Source organism: Daucus carota, chromosome 3 (assembly GCF_001625215.2).
Source record: "Daucus carota subsp. sativus chromosome 3, DH1 v3.0, whole genome shotgun sequence".
NCBI lineage: Eukaryota > Viridiplantae > Streptophyta > Magnoliopsida > Apiales > Apiaceae > Daucus > Daucus carota.
The window spans coordinates 8,290,668-8,306,414 of record NC_030383.2 but is presented as its reverse complement, the minus strand read 5'-3'; the positions used below and the strand labels follow the sequence as shown (position 1 = coordinate 8,306,414).

General features: G+C 36.9%; 1 long non-coding RNA gene across 1 annotated transcript; it reads right to left on the bottom strand.

Moving 5' to 3' along the window:
* Positions 1-5,198: 5,198 nt before the first annotated feature.
* Positions 5,199-15,305, bottom strand: LOC135151142 (uncharacterized). Its single transcript, XR_010289682.1, has 4 exons — positions 15,185-15,305; positions 13,570-13,661; positions 6,236-6,304; positions 5,199-5,497 (listed from the first exon to the last, which is right to left on the bottom strand). It is a non-coding gene; the product is annotated as an uncharacterized LOC135151142 (long non-coding RNA).
* Between the last annotated feature and the right edge of the window lie 442 nt (positions 15,306-15,747).

Sequence of the window (15,747 nt, the reverse complement as noted above, 5' to 3'; positions counted from 1 at the left end):
ACTCCAAGTCACAATGACACAGAAAATTCACTTAGAATTTCTTCTAAGTCACATGTACTGATGTCACAATGGTAAGGCGCAATGTTTGACCAAGAAGGGCGCAAACTTTGACTCCTGCACTCTACTACTTCCTGGCGCAACCATTGACCATGTAAGGCGCCATGTTTGACCTCTCAAGTTAGCACAACTTAGAATTTATTCTAAGTATTACAAATCATATACTATGATGAAGTCAAAGCGCAAGGTTTGACTACCACTGGTCAGTGGCGCAACTTTGGTATGCACTTGGAGTTAGTTTTATTTTTATAAAACGAATCCGTCCAGGACGAACTCAAGTCGTCCAGGACGAACTCGTTAACCATGGTTAGATTTTGTAAAGCCTATAAATAGAGCCTTGTAGTTTCATTTGAAACTAACTACACACTTTGTAAAGTGCACACACTACACACATACGAGAGCTTAGATAGAAGATCTGTTTTGATAGGCGTTTGTGTGTAGAGTGTATTGTAGTCTCTGCAGCCAACCTTCGGGTTTGGATTTATAGCACCTTCGAGGTATTTATCAATATACAGATATACCTTGGAAAATATTGTGTGTTGGTTTAATATTTTCATATCCTCAGAAACCGACCCAATAAATATCCGGAACACGAAACCCATTACAGAACTGCAATTTGTTTATCCGCAAGATTCGAAAGAATTTTAAATTGTAGTGAGTATCGTATTCAACCCCCCCTTCTACGATACTTTGGACCTAACATGCTACCTTGTCAGATTCATCAACTACAGCATCTGACTTATAGTTTTCTGGAGCTGTATCATGAACAATGGCACCCTCAGGAATTTTCATTGGAGAAAGAGGAATTGGAGTGGAAGGTCCATGATCAGATACTGGGATTTGAGAATCAGACACAGTAGTCTCAGCTTCAGCTGTAGCTTGCTCCTTGCATATAATCTCCTCATCTACTTCAGATGAAGTAGAAGATGCAGTAGCAGTTGAGAGTGGAACTGCTTGAATAGGATGCACCATCAGAGCTTGAGATAGATCTTCAGGAGTTGTAGTGGATGGTACTTGCTCTTCCTCAATAGTAAAATCTGTAATCTCAGTTATGGGTATCTTTGCCTTTTTAGGCTTGTTTGCCCTTCTTTTGAATCTAGCTGTCTTTGGCTGAGGACTGGTCTGTAGATGTTCAGAGTTTGGTGTAGGAGACGGTTCAGAGTTTGTTGCATGTGCAGGTTCAAGATCATCATAATCATAGGCAGCAACCAGTCTCCTTCTTTTCTGCTTTTGAGGAGAAGCAGCTTCAGAGTTTACAGGATCAGTGTTTACAGCATCAGAGTTTACAGCATCAGAGTTTGCTGGTTTATCAGACTTTGTCTTCAGAACTTGTGTAGCAACAGAGGTTCTGGTCTTTTTAGTAGAGGGGTTTTCTTCAGAGTCTGTAGGCCTTTTTGACCTGGATGTAGAAGTTCTGGTTTGTTTGGGGATTGTAGGAGAGACTGGAGGTTGAGGCTGTTGTGGTTGTGGTTGTTGTTGTTGTTGTTGTACTGGGGGCATATCCATCCTGACTCTAACCTGAGCTGGAATTAGAAGGGGCCTCTGAACTGGATACTTCTCATCCTTGGAGATGAGGTCCTTAAACACCCTTTTATGAAGCCTGAATGGCTTGATCTCATCATCAACATCAAAATCTACCTCACCAACAGTAGCATTAAACAATAATTGACAGAATCTTGAGAAATATATGACTTGTCTATTCTCATGCATTCTTTCACCAATATTTCTAACAACTAATCTACCAAAATTAAAATTAGTAGAGTGGATCAGAGAATACCCAATCTGCAGCATGTCCATTGGTATGGCATCCCAGTTTGTAGACTTCTTTTGAAAGGCCCTGGTGATACAGTCGAAGAAGAAACTCCATTCCCTTCTGAGCCCTGGACGCTTCAATTGTCCCAGTTTATCGAGTGATTCACTGTAGCCCAAATCATTCATCATTGTTCTAAGATTTGCATCTCCATTAGTGATGTAAGCAGTATGCTCTGGCAGGTTGAATGCCTGACGAACTGTGGCTGGAGTAACAGAAAACTCCTCCCCTTCATATGAAAACACAATTGATGGTGATCCATCTGCACCACCATTTTCATATTGACCCGTCCTCCAAAAATTGATGATTTGGCTTCCTGATAGTCTGGCAGGAGCGGTAAGGGCGGTAGCAAGGGCACTCTGTGCCAAAAATTGCTGGATGGGATGATAGTCCCTTGGAGCGTCGACAGTGTTGAGAATGGCAGCATGGTTGTTGGGAACAAATTCCACGCCTGCAAAGGTAAAAGCTGTAGTTGCCATTAGAACAGAGTTTGTGAAGGAAGGTGTTTGAGAAGATGTGTGAGAGAGGATTTGAATTTCAGAGAGAAGAGCGTAAGAGTTTGTTGAGAGAGTGTGTGTAAAGATTAAGTGTATAAGTGAATAATAAGCAATAAAATCTGATGTGATAAACTCTTCAGATTTTGTTTAGCTGTACACGCTTGGGCTTTTTGTTCACTTGTACACCTGTCAATTTTTAACTGGTAGATGAATGTTAGTGGCATAGAGAAATGAGAGTAATAATCATGAGCGCAGTAAAACATGTGCAGTTATAAATGCTGATTACACGTTCTCCTATTAAAATGTTTTTCATGTAAACCCACTAATAATACATCCGTTTGGAATACTCTCTTCACATTCTCTGAATATTTGAACTCCTGAAATGTATAAGAGTTTAGAAAATGAAGATCTCAAAGGAGTACCATGCTTATTTGCAGGGGTGTATATAGCATCAGAGTTTATAATCACTGTCTAATTTACTGAGAGAAAATGCAAATTAATCAGTCTCACTTATAATTAAGATATGTGAAGTAATGGAGTCTCAATGATATCAACATGCATATAGTGTAACATAGTAGCACAAAATTGAGATCAAGATTAAAGAACTTAACTGAGATTCATGATTACTGATTCAGATCATGCTTCATAGTATCTTCACAGGTTATTTGTCTCAGAGAGAAAAATTGAGATCATTTATCAAGATTTAGAGTTTACAGACATCACAGAATATCGTCAGAGAATGACGTCAGAGAATGTCAATCAGAGTATAGCAAACATAGTATATCATCAGAGAATGTCATCAGAGTTTAACAATCAGAGTATATCATGGCAAATGTGTGAGCAATACATATGGTAGATTGACAATTTAAATTTGAAAGATCTGACCATTATGTTTACTCAGTTCCTGATATCATTCCTAGCTCATTCACCAGTCTAGTGAAGGTTGCTTCACTTAGTGGTTTGGTGAATATGTCTGCTAGCTGCTGTTCAGTAGGAACAAAGTGAAGTTCAATGGTTCCTTCCTCCACATGCTCCCTTATAAAATGATATCTTATACTGATGTGCTTTGTCAGAGAATGTTGAACTGGGTTTCCTGTCATAGCAATAGAACTTTGGTTATCACAATAAATAGGAATTTTAGAAAAGGATAACCCATAGTCCAACAGTTGATTCTTCATCCAAAGAATTTGAGCACAGCAGCTGCCTGCAGCTATATACTCTGACTCTGCTGTTGATGTGGAAATGGACTTCTGCTTCTTGCTGTACCAAGAAACAAGTCTTCCACCCAGAAATTGACAACTCCCACTTGTGCTTTTCCTGTCAATTTTGCAACCTGCAAAATCTGCATCAGAGTATCCAATTAGACTAAAATCTGATTCTCTAGGATACCATAATCCCAATGATGTGGTTCCCTTGAGATATCTGAATATCCTCTTTACTGCAATCAGATGAGGCTCTCTTGGATCTGCCTGAAATCTTGCACATAGACATGTGGCATACATGATGTCTGGTCTACTTGCAGTCAGATAAAGCAAAGATCCAATCATTCCTCTATAGTTTGTGATATCCACTGATGCACCAATATCTTTGTCTAGTTTGGTTGCTGTTGCCATAGGAGTAGTTGCAGCTGAACTGTCTTGCATACCAAATTTCTTCAAAAGATTTCTGGTATACTTGGCTTGATTTATAAAAATCCCATCTTCAGTCTGTTTAACTTGTAAACCCATAAAATAACTGAGTTCCCCCATCATGCTCATTTGGTACCTAGACTGCATGAGCTTGGCAAATCTTTGACAGAGTTTAGCATTAGTGGAGCCAAAAATAATGTCATCAACATAGATTTGAACTAAAAGCAGATCATTACCATGATTCAAATAAAACAGGGTTTTATCTATGGTACCTCTGGTAAATCCACTTTCAAGAAGAAATTGAGCCAGAGTTTCATACCATGCCCTTGGAGCCTGCTTTAGTCCATAAAGTGCCTTGTCCAATCTATAGACATAGTCTGGATGCTTTGGATCCACAAAGCCTGGAGGTTGTTCAACATATACCTCCTCATCCAGTTTCCCATTTAGAAAAGCACTTTTGACATCCATCTGAAATACCTTGAATTTCTTGTGAGCAGCATAGGCCAGAAAGATTCTAATTGCCTCCAATCTTGCAACTGGAGCAAATGTCTCATCATAATCAATACCTTCCTGTTGTGAATACCCTTTTGCCACAAGCCTTGCTTTATTCCTTGTTATGACACCCTCACTGTCAGTTTTGTTTCTGAAAACCCATTTTGTACCAACTATGGATCTATCTTTAGGTCTTGGTACTAGGATCCATACTTTGTTTCTCTCAAACTCATTTAGCTCCTCTTGCATTGCTTGAATCCAGTCAGCATCTTGAAGAGCTTCTTCCACTTTCTTAGGTTCTGTTTGTGACAGAAAGCAATGATGTAAACACTCATTTGCTGTAGCTGTCCTTGTTTGCACACCTGCTTCTGGATTTCCAATTATCAAATCAGGTGTGTGAGATTTTGTCCACTTCCTAGCATGTGGAAGTTGACCATTTTCATTATTGGATCCTCCCCCTTGATCCATGCTCTCTTGATTCTGTTGATTATTCTCTGTAGCTCCCCCTAAATTTGTGCTATCAGAGTTTGAATCAGTATCCTCTGATGAGTTTGAGTCAGCATTCTCTGATGAGCTAGAGTCTGAAACATTCTGATGCTCCCCCTCAACATTTGCTTCATCATCATAAACCTGTAAATTTTCACCAGAGTTTGCTGTATTTTGTTCACAGTCAGAGTTTGACTGTGACGGACCCAACTTAAATATCCGACTAAAGCATGCAAATCGATAAATATGATTAAACTACAGAGTTATAAATATTAATCTACAAGTCTAAATCCACACTCCCGGAATCACCAGGAATGAGTATGAACAACAACTAAAGTTATTACAACCCAAATAGAATCCAAATTAAGTCTAAGTCAAACTACAGTTTTTAAATCCCAAAAGTTCAAAGGAAAATAACTAGGGAACTACGAGTTCCCAACCAGTCCCATCATACGGCGGAAAGCAATCCCGTTGCCTGAGGTGGTCTTACGAGCGGTCTGCTTGAGACGGGTCATTCTCGGGTTTCACTGAAGGGTTATAACAACAACAATATATATGAGCAAAAAGCTCAGCAAGTGAAAACAGTAAATAAAACAGTTCACAATATGCAATATATCAAGTGCAAAAGCAACAACGGACATCACAAGGTGTAAACACAAGTAAAGGTGCAATGTGGGATATCAATTTATTGGAATTGGAAACACACAGCGCTACGAGCATTGAGGGGTGATCAGCCCACACCAAGCTCCGAACCACATAAAGTGATTCAACCAGGGAGGATCCTCGGCACACATTGGCCATAAACAGACATCAGGCTCCCCGCTACTGATGCTGCAATAATTGACTGGCGCCTCAGTCTTAATATAAAATTATTATCCAATTCCTTTTAAGGTCATTTCAAATCAAATCATTTTCAAAAGAAGGGGTCTTGATCAAAGACAAGTTATAAGCAAGGATGTTTTCAAAATACAAGTGATCTTTCAAAAAAAATAGGAAATGTTATTAAGATCAGGGTTCCAAATGAGATAATTCAGTTTAATGTGGGGTATCAAGTTCTCATTATTCATCAAGGGACTATTGGAGTGTAATCATGTGGGTGTAGGGTAATATTACATGAAAAGGTACTTCAAATGTTAAGGGTATTATTGGAATCCACAATCATGATCATAAGGGGTGATAAGGTAATTCAATCCTAAATAAACAGTAATTCAACATTCACAGGGTATACAATTATCAAGCAAGTATAAAGGAAGAGTTTCACTTGCCTGGATAAAGCTTACTAAACTCCTGTATAGATGCTTCTAGGGGTTCCTTGCCTGGCCTCCTACTTGCACCTATAATTAATAGTATCCTCGTCACTAACTACCCTTTCGCGTATAAATATATATATATATATATATATAATATATATACATATATATACAATATACACTTAAACTTAATTAAAACAAGTAGCATGATCATCAAGTAATACACATAGCAAGTAAAGCATGGCACTTTATCATTTAACTATTATCACTTAAGAATCTCTAACTACACCTAAGTCACTTAAGCATTTAATCAAGTAACACATAAGGTCTAAGACCAATACCTCCTAACTATATCCTACTGACCTCCAATTAATAAATTAATAGTAAGGCACACTTGTGCCCCACCTCCCAAGACTTACAAGTGAAGTGCAACCTAAGTGACTCACTAGTATGCTTACCTTGGCGACACTTGGGTGCCTTGGTAAAATAATGCATCTACACTAAGTGAATTGACTTAAACTAACTTGCACTCTCTAATATGACTTAAAACTAACTCATGAACTCAATATGAGGTCAAGGCCTCACTGATGACACACTCAAATGCAATGCACCTTAAATTGGTACTAGAATGTGACTCCATGTGTGACACTTGTGTTCCTTTAGTGGAAATAAGGCATTTCCATTTAGGGTATTGACTCCAAACCAATTTCTAAAGGTTGACACAATCTTAAACTAATATTATGAAGTGGTGTGACTCAAAGGCCTTGCCTATATAAGTCCTTAAAAACTAGTGTACCAAAGTGACCATTCTGCCTTGGCAGTTTGGCACCTCTTGGGGGTTTTGGCAAAAACAAGTGTTTCCACTATGTGCCTTGGTGAAATTGTGACTCTACTGGATACTTAAGACTTAAATCTAAGTTGTGCACTTGGAATGACACTAAGGCCTTGCTCAGGCCTCCTTGGGCCTCTATGCAAAGTTGACACAGGGCACCCTGCCCTGCTGTGGGGACTGCCATGAACTTACTCACTTGTCACTCACTAAACTCACTCAATACACCAATCCAATGACTCAAATAGCTTCCTAATACTTCCCTAAGCTCATCTAAATCAAGGCCCCATGAGGGCCTCATCCTTGACAAGGTGTTAACCACTTAAGGACACAACTAATCCTAAAGTGCCCTGTTCTGGGGTGTACTCTGAAATTTGTGTGTGCATCTATGTAAATGATAGTTTTTATGACTCTTATGGCTACTGGAGACTTGTATACATCAAGTCCCAACTCCAGGAGACTTGGGCCTATGAGGGCCTAAGCATGACACATCTAATTCTCATGGTTTCTAAGGTGCAAAAATCTGCCATGGTGTGTGTGTGACTCCTTCCACCTTAACTCCCTTCCAAACACCAAATACCAACAAACCAATCCACAAATCTTAATCCATACTATACATATACCTACTGACTAATTACACAAGGCAAGATATTACCAAATTTAACCATTTAAGAGCACAAAACCGAGGCATTTATAGAGGTAAAACAGGGCAGAAATTTCAGGGGCATATATATGCATAAATTCGAATATAGCACATGGTAATCCTCACAAATAACTATCATTCCTCACTTTAAACTATCATATATATTCAGAACTAACCATATCTCACAAGAATCATGGCATGCATTAACCAAAATCCAAGTTACAAACCCCAAATCATCACATAAACTATCCATTCGAATGTCATGTCATAAAATCACTAGTTTCACTCAATTTTTGTACAAAGCATAACATGCAAGCTCTTAAACTTAATAAAACATATAACAAAGGATCAAAATCACTTAAAACATATACAAAAGATCACACATTACGAATCTCAAGCCTTCAAAACAATCACTCCCCTCGGCTCCCTTAAGGGTCATTGCCGAGGGTGATGAAGCAAGTGTATCTTGGCCAAATGGAGGTATAACCTCTACCAAAATCACATCAAGCTCATCATCTAGGAACCTCTGAAATGGTGGCTCTAAGTCCATAAAAACCAAAGCCCCATTCCGGTTCCAAATGTCACATGCAAGTAAGATCTCACCTAGAGTTGGAAGTATCAAGCTTGAATTGTGAAGAACTCTCCTTTCCAAGCTTAAAATCTCAAGGAAAATGGAAGAAATGATGGAAATAGTGGGGAGGGAGTATTCGGCTGAATGAAAGAGAGGGAGAGAAGTGAGGGAGTGAAATGAGAGAAAAGAGAGAGAGGAGGGTTTTGTTAAGTGTATAGTAATGTGACAAGTGTTGCAAGCTTGTGTTTCTTGACTCATCTTTTGACTAGAAAGTGGTAGTGGGGTTGGAAATGTCTAGCTTGTCCTTGGAAGCAATGTATGTGGTGTTTGCATGCAAGGGTAATGTAGACATTTGATATTTAATAAAAGTGTGATTAAAAGAGTATTAAAAGAAAGAGTTTTAATAATTAAAGTACTAATCTATAAATCATGAAATTAATATCACAAATAATATGAGATTTTAGAAGTTTAATAAAATAGTTTTCACAAATGTTGGACAAGGAATGAATTTTAAAAGAAATATTACAAGTAGAGCTCTAATAGTCACATTTCTCATAAATATAAAACACGAATATAATACACGTAAAATCTCGAGAAAAATATATACACCAAACGCTATTTTACAAGTTAAAGTTTATCGGCTACTCGCAATTTATCAAATATCACTAAATCGCATATATCTCAACTATTATTTAATCGGGTAACGGCAACGATCACATTTATTAATGTAAAGTCAAAACCGTCGCAACTAGTAATATTATTTAATCGCGTAGCGAGAACTATTCACCAAAAGTCATATAAGTACGTTATAACGACATACGAAAGTCACATAACAATAAACGAGTCACTTCACATAATTTGGCAATTAAAACACGAAATTTTATATATCACCAAAATAAAATACTGTAATATGTATAAGTCAAATATTACAGGCGTTACATCGACTGTTCATCAGAGTTTGTCGAATCAGAGAATATTTCTTCATTTTCAAAATGCAGTTTTTCATGATCATCCATATCTGCTAAACCCATAATTCTTTTGTCATCAAATGACACATGTATGGATTCCATGATCACCTTGGTTCTTAGATTGTAGACTCTGAAGGCCTTTGTTGTCAGAGGATAACCTACAAAAATGCCTTCATCAGCTTTTAAATCAAACTTTGTAAGTTGTTCTGGATGAGTCTTCAATACAAAGAATTTGCACCCAAATATATGAAAGTACTTCAGATTTGGCTTCTTTTTCTTTACCATCTCATATGGGGTCTTGCCATGCTTATTAATCAATGTTGCATTTTGAGTGAAACAAGCTGTTTGAACAGCTTCTGCCCAGAAATAAGTAGGTAGTTTAGCCTCATCAAGCATAGTTCTGGCAGCTTCTATAAGAGTCCTGTTTTTCCTCTCAACTACACCATTTTGCTGTGGTGTACCAGGTGCAGAAAATTATTGCACTACACCTCTTTCTTTGCAGAACTCTTCCATTGTTGAATTTCTGAACTCAGTTCCATTATCACTTCTAATGATCTTCACTTTGTCTTCAGATCCATGATCCAGTTGCTTCACATGATCCATCAGATGCAAGGCTGTTTCATCTTTAGAGTGAAGAAAATATACCCAAGTGTATCTGGTATACTAATCAACAATGACAAGAGCATATTTCTTCCTTGCAATGGATGGTACATTAACTGGTCCAAATAGATCAACATGTAGAAGATGATATGGTTTCTTTATTGAGAATTCAGTCTTACTCTTGAAGGATGTCTTTCTCTGCTTGGCCTTTTGACATGAGTCACATAATCCATCAGATGTGAGTAGTGATTCAGGGAGTCCTCTCACAAGCTTTTTCTTTATAAGCTCATTTATGGAGTTGAAATTTAGATGTGAGAGCTTCTTGTGCCACTTCCAACTTTCTTCTGCAGAGATTCTTGTGGATAAGCAAATTGCTTTTCCTTCAGAGTTTGTAGGCAAGTGAATTTCATAAATATTTCCATGTCTGTGAGCAATCACTGCCACTTTGCCTGTTGACTTGCATACTATCTCACTGTGTTCTTCATAGAAATCAACATGATATCCTCTGTCACAGATTTGACTGACAGAGAGTAAATTGTGTTTTAGCCCTTGAACAAGAGCTACATTTGAAATGATGACATTTCCAAGATTGATGTTGCCATATCCCAGAGTCCTTCCTATGTTGCCATCTCCATAAGAAACACTTGGGCCAGCTTTCTCCACAAACTCTGACAGCAGGGCCTTATTTCCAGTCATGTGTCCTGAACATCCACTGTCCAAGACTAGAATATTCTTCCTGTTGCCCTGCAATCACAAAGACCACTAATTATTAGTTTTAAGGACCCAGACTTGCTTGGATCCCTTGGCCTTATTAAGTTTGTTAGCTTTTGCAGCGGAATCTTTATTATTATCAGAGTTTGAGCTAACAGACTTTGTAACATAGTTTGTACTAGAAACAGAGTTTGTACTTGCAGAGTTTTTATTAACCTTTCTCAAAGAAGGTTTCAATTGATAATAATCATAATACAAACTATGATATTCTTTGCAAGTATAGATAGAATGCCATAAACTACCACAATGAAAACATGGATCTTGTGGTTTATATCTAATACTACTTTTTCTAACTCCAGACTTTGTAGGTAAGGAGTTAATGTCTTTGTTCTTCCTGCAAAAATTAGCAAGATAATTCGTATTTCCACAGTTATGGCATGTCTTCCTAGGTGCATTTGGAATAGGCATGTAGTTATTACTCTTGTCTATACCAATTTTGCCATTTCTATTTTTCCTAGGCTCCTTGTTTTTGTCATCAGACTTTACCTCTTTAAGCTTATGTTTAAGCTGTTTCTGAGTCATCAGTCCTATGTTAACCTGTTTGGGCTTCTCAGATTTTAAATTGTTGTTATTCTCTGATTCTGGTCTACTCTGTTTAGACTTAGAAGATTCAGCAACAAATTTAACAGGTTTAACCTTAGGTTTTTGAGTTTTAACAAACTCTGTTTTTGATGACTCAGCTTCTGAGTTATCAGTGTAACCTAGTCCCTTCTTCCAGTTTCCACTACCTAAGATATCCTGAGTAGTTTTGCCTGAACTAGTCCATGTTTTAATGATATCCCTTTCCTTAGCAAGTTCTGATTGAAGAGATGCATACCTCTTTGATAATTCATCTTTGATAATGACAGCATCATCTCTCTCTTTCTGAACTTCTAACATCTGAACTAATTCCTTTTCTAGGTAATCGTTCCTTTTCTTTACACTTAGAGTTTCAGATTTTAATCTTTCATTCTCTAAAGTCTGATCTCTAAAGCTAGTATGCAAAGTTTTAAGGAACAATCTTAACTCAGTTATATCTTCAGTATCAAAGGCAAGAGTAGAATGAGGTACCTTAACAGTAGATTCAGAGTTTATGTCAGTGTTTGCCATCAAAGCATAATTGACTTCTTCCTCTGAGTCAGATGTATCTGTCCAGTTTCCTTTCTTGGTGATAAAGGCTTTTTCTTTTTCTTTCTTGGCTTTCTTGCATTCAGATGCAAAGTGACCCTTTTCACCACAGTTGAAACAGGTATACTTGTCAGCTTTTCCAGCTTTCCCTTCCTTGCCCTCATTCTTCCTGAAGTTCTTCTTGTCATAAACTCTGTCAGAGTTTCTGTCTTTCCTTGAAAAACTTTTGCCTTTGTTGAACTTTTTGTAAGCCAACTTCTTGAAGCTTTTCACCATCAATGCTGCTAACTGCATCATTTCACCATCACTGTCATCAGAGTCTGAGACATCAGAGTTTGAGTCATCAGAGTTTGATGACTCAATGTCAGACTTTGTGACATGAGCTTTTCCTTTGCTCTTAGCAGCTTCCTCTTGAACTTTCAGAGCAACAGACTTTGATTTGCCTCCATGACGTTTGCTCCTTTGCTCCATCTCAAGTTCATGGGTCTTCAGTCTTCCAAAAACATCATCAAGAGACATTTCTCCAAGATCAAGATTGTCTCTTATTGTGGTGACTTTCAAATCCCACTTTTCAGGAAGAGCCAGAAGAAATTTGAGGTTTGAGTCTTCAAGATCATATTCCTTGTTCACAAGAGATAAGTCATTCAGCAGTTTGACAAATCTGTCATACAGATCTGTCAAGGACTCACCAGATTTTGAGTCAAAGTGCTCATACTCCTGTGTAAGGATTGTTTTTCTATTTTTCTTTATGGCCTGAGTTCCCTGACATCTGGTTTCCAGAGCATCCCAGATTTGTTTAGCAGTTTTGCACCCAATCACCCTATTAGACATTGCATTATCAAGGGCACTGTGCAGAAGGTGTTTCACCTTAGAGTCTTTACCAATTGACAAGATGTCCTCAGGGGTATAATCTTTCTTTTCTTTTGGAACCATCTTCTGAGGTTCATCTGCAAGCCCAACAGAGAGCTTGGTGGGCATATGTGGTCCATCATAGATCCTGTCAAGGTATTCTGGATCAACAGAGTCTAAGAATATGATCATTTTCTCTTTTCAAAACTTTCGTAAAATTACCCTTTTCATAACATTTTCCTTCAAATCAATCCTTTCATCAAAACTTTATTTTTCCATCACAAAAACTATCTCATTTTCAAAACCGTCCAACACTTGGACATTTCTTTTCATAAAATATTTTACTTGATTGGAGTGTATAACGCTCTGGATTGCACGGGTGATCAGCCACGTACAATCCCCATACCGGACTTTACAGTCCCTCTGGACGTGAATAGGGTACCCGAAAGGCAACTTATTTGGCCTTTCAAATGCCAGCCCTCACTGGTCTTCATAATGTGCCAGCCCTCACTGGTCTTCATAATCATATAGCTGGACCGGCGTTACTCGGCCACTTACGCCTCCAATCTATAGAATTCCGTGGAAAACCATTAAATTGGAAAACTTTCTTCTTTAAAAATATCTTTCATTTTAAAACCTTATCAACCTTTCAAATCATTATGACACTTGCAATCACTTGCAAGTCTAAAACCATTCTTAGTTTCATTTACAGATACCAGTTCCATTTACTTGTGGTGGTCAAGTATATGGAAAAGAAATATTCTTCGATCAAAAGATAAATATTTGAGGATAAAAATATACTGGATACAAAAGCATGAACTTCATGAACGAATTTGTATTCAAAAGTGAGACATTATATTCAATAAGAAAGGAAATCAGGCTTTTATAATCCAAAAAGTAGATCAGGGGTGACAGTACTTATTATCATTTATCAATAAGCTGCTTAAGAGAGAGAGAAAGAGAGAGAGAGAGAGAGAGAGAGAGAGAGAGAGAGAGAGGAAAGTTACTTGCCTCAACTCGCTTCCCACTTGGCCAAGTAATTCTCTAACTGTCACCTAACAAAGCCTTTCCTTTCCTAAGTTTCACAGTCTCGTCATTTGAATCTACACGCGTAGAGACACTATTTTAGTATCCTAATAATCAATCGACGTTCACCCTGAACGTCTACTTATATATACCCTTTCGATAATTATAAATATTATTGACTGCCTTTAATCACATAGGCTAGTAAGAGTACACATACACATTGGAACATATATAAAGCATATAAGCATATATCACTTAAGCATGCTACACATAGTAGTCACATACCATAGCCACTACTAAAAAAAATAAATCTATCTTCGAAAAGATTTTACGCCAAATTACATGTATAACTAGTATTGTTTGTTTGTACATATTTTCTAATAAAAACAAAATCCCCATACAATATTCTCGACTAGTAGTGATGACCATACTTGAGGGATGTGCTGATAAGATTTTGAAAATTAATATTTTTAGAAATTTCGGCAGCATCTCTTCTATTTATCGGACTATCCACCTGTTTGAAAATAATACCAACAACCAACCAATCAAATTCTAAATCAAACAAATTAACAACTACTGACCAATAACCAGTAATACACATTTATACTCTAATAAATCACAACTCAACGCATATATTTGAATTTGTGAAGAAAACTCTCTTTGTGACCTTAAAACAGAATTTTCACAAAGTTGCGCTACCGACATTCAAACATTTTTAATAAATCAGAAATATATGATTTTCACTTGAAATTTTGAGGAGACTTTCCTGAACTCCCCAAGTAGCTACAAAGTTTGTTTTGGCTTAAAAATCAAAGTCAAAGTAATTTAACTATAATTTATAAAATCAAAAATCGGAGCAGTTTTGCTTATTGCACATACCTCACTAAAATAATCATAACTCCCAACTCATTAATCTAAATGCAATGATTCTTTTTGGAGAGTAAACTAGACTCCAATCATCATATAATATGACCAGAAACTACTGCTCATGCATATCATAATTTACCCAGAAAATGACTCCAACAGATGCATCACAACAGCACAACAAAATTTCGCACATATGTCACTTAAATGGCTATATCTTTTAGCTCATATAATGAAACATCGAAATTCTTTTTCGTACTTGATATAGACATTAAGGAACACCTTATCACAGAAATATTAGGCACAAAAGTCGATTCAATTAACCCAAAATTATGCTACAAAAACAGCCCAGCAGCAGTCTACAAATTTATAACGTTCTAAATCATTAATCCGCTACTTACACTCTCAAAGTACCATTCTAAAAGCATACCATCATACTTGTATGCATAATCTTAAACCCAATCATCAAAACAAATCAATATTAATCAAGCCCAACTCATAAATCTGTTTTAAAAATTTACAAAATCCAATATGCATACAAAGTTATCATCTTATCAAGATTTTTCCATGAATCAAATTCAAGAACACAAAAATCGAACTAAACCCGAAGTGGGTTCTAATAAACCAAGCAATACCCACAACTATATAGTTTAGGAAGTGATTCAAGACAAAAATCCGGTCTCAATTCGAGAATCGGACACGAAAAAGGAAGAGGGGGTGAGGAGGGAGAGAGTACCAGAGAGAGAGAGAGAAGAGCCGAGAGAGATGAAGAGAGTTCGAGAGAACTCGACACTGAATAAGAAAGAACTGGGCTGGTGATTTAGAGGATATAGCCGGGGACAATTTAGTAATCATACAATTGAAACCAATACCCTTTTACTGCAAAATTCCTGAAAAACGAGCTTGCAAATTATAAAACTTCTATGAAATTGCTCTGAACAACTCGAACTATATTTTTAAAATATAGAATATGAAATTACCTCACTCCCCATATTTTTAAAATAATTTTTGAGCACATAGATTATTTTATATGAATTCTACAAGATAATGCTCGATAATCAAAATTATGATTATAAAATCATTTTAAAATAGTAAATCACTGAAATAAATTCAACGATCATTCTTAAAATATCTTTAAGAATATTCTAGAGATAATAAAGCAAATTCCATGATTTTATCACATCTCAAATATTTTACAAAAATATGTAAGCTCATATACTCATATTTTCACATGATAAAATATTTAAAATTATCTAAAGCCACATCAATCACATATTTCAACCCGTACAAGTCATATAG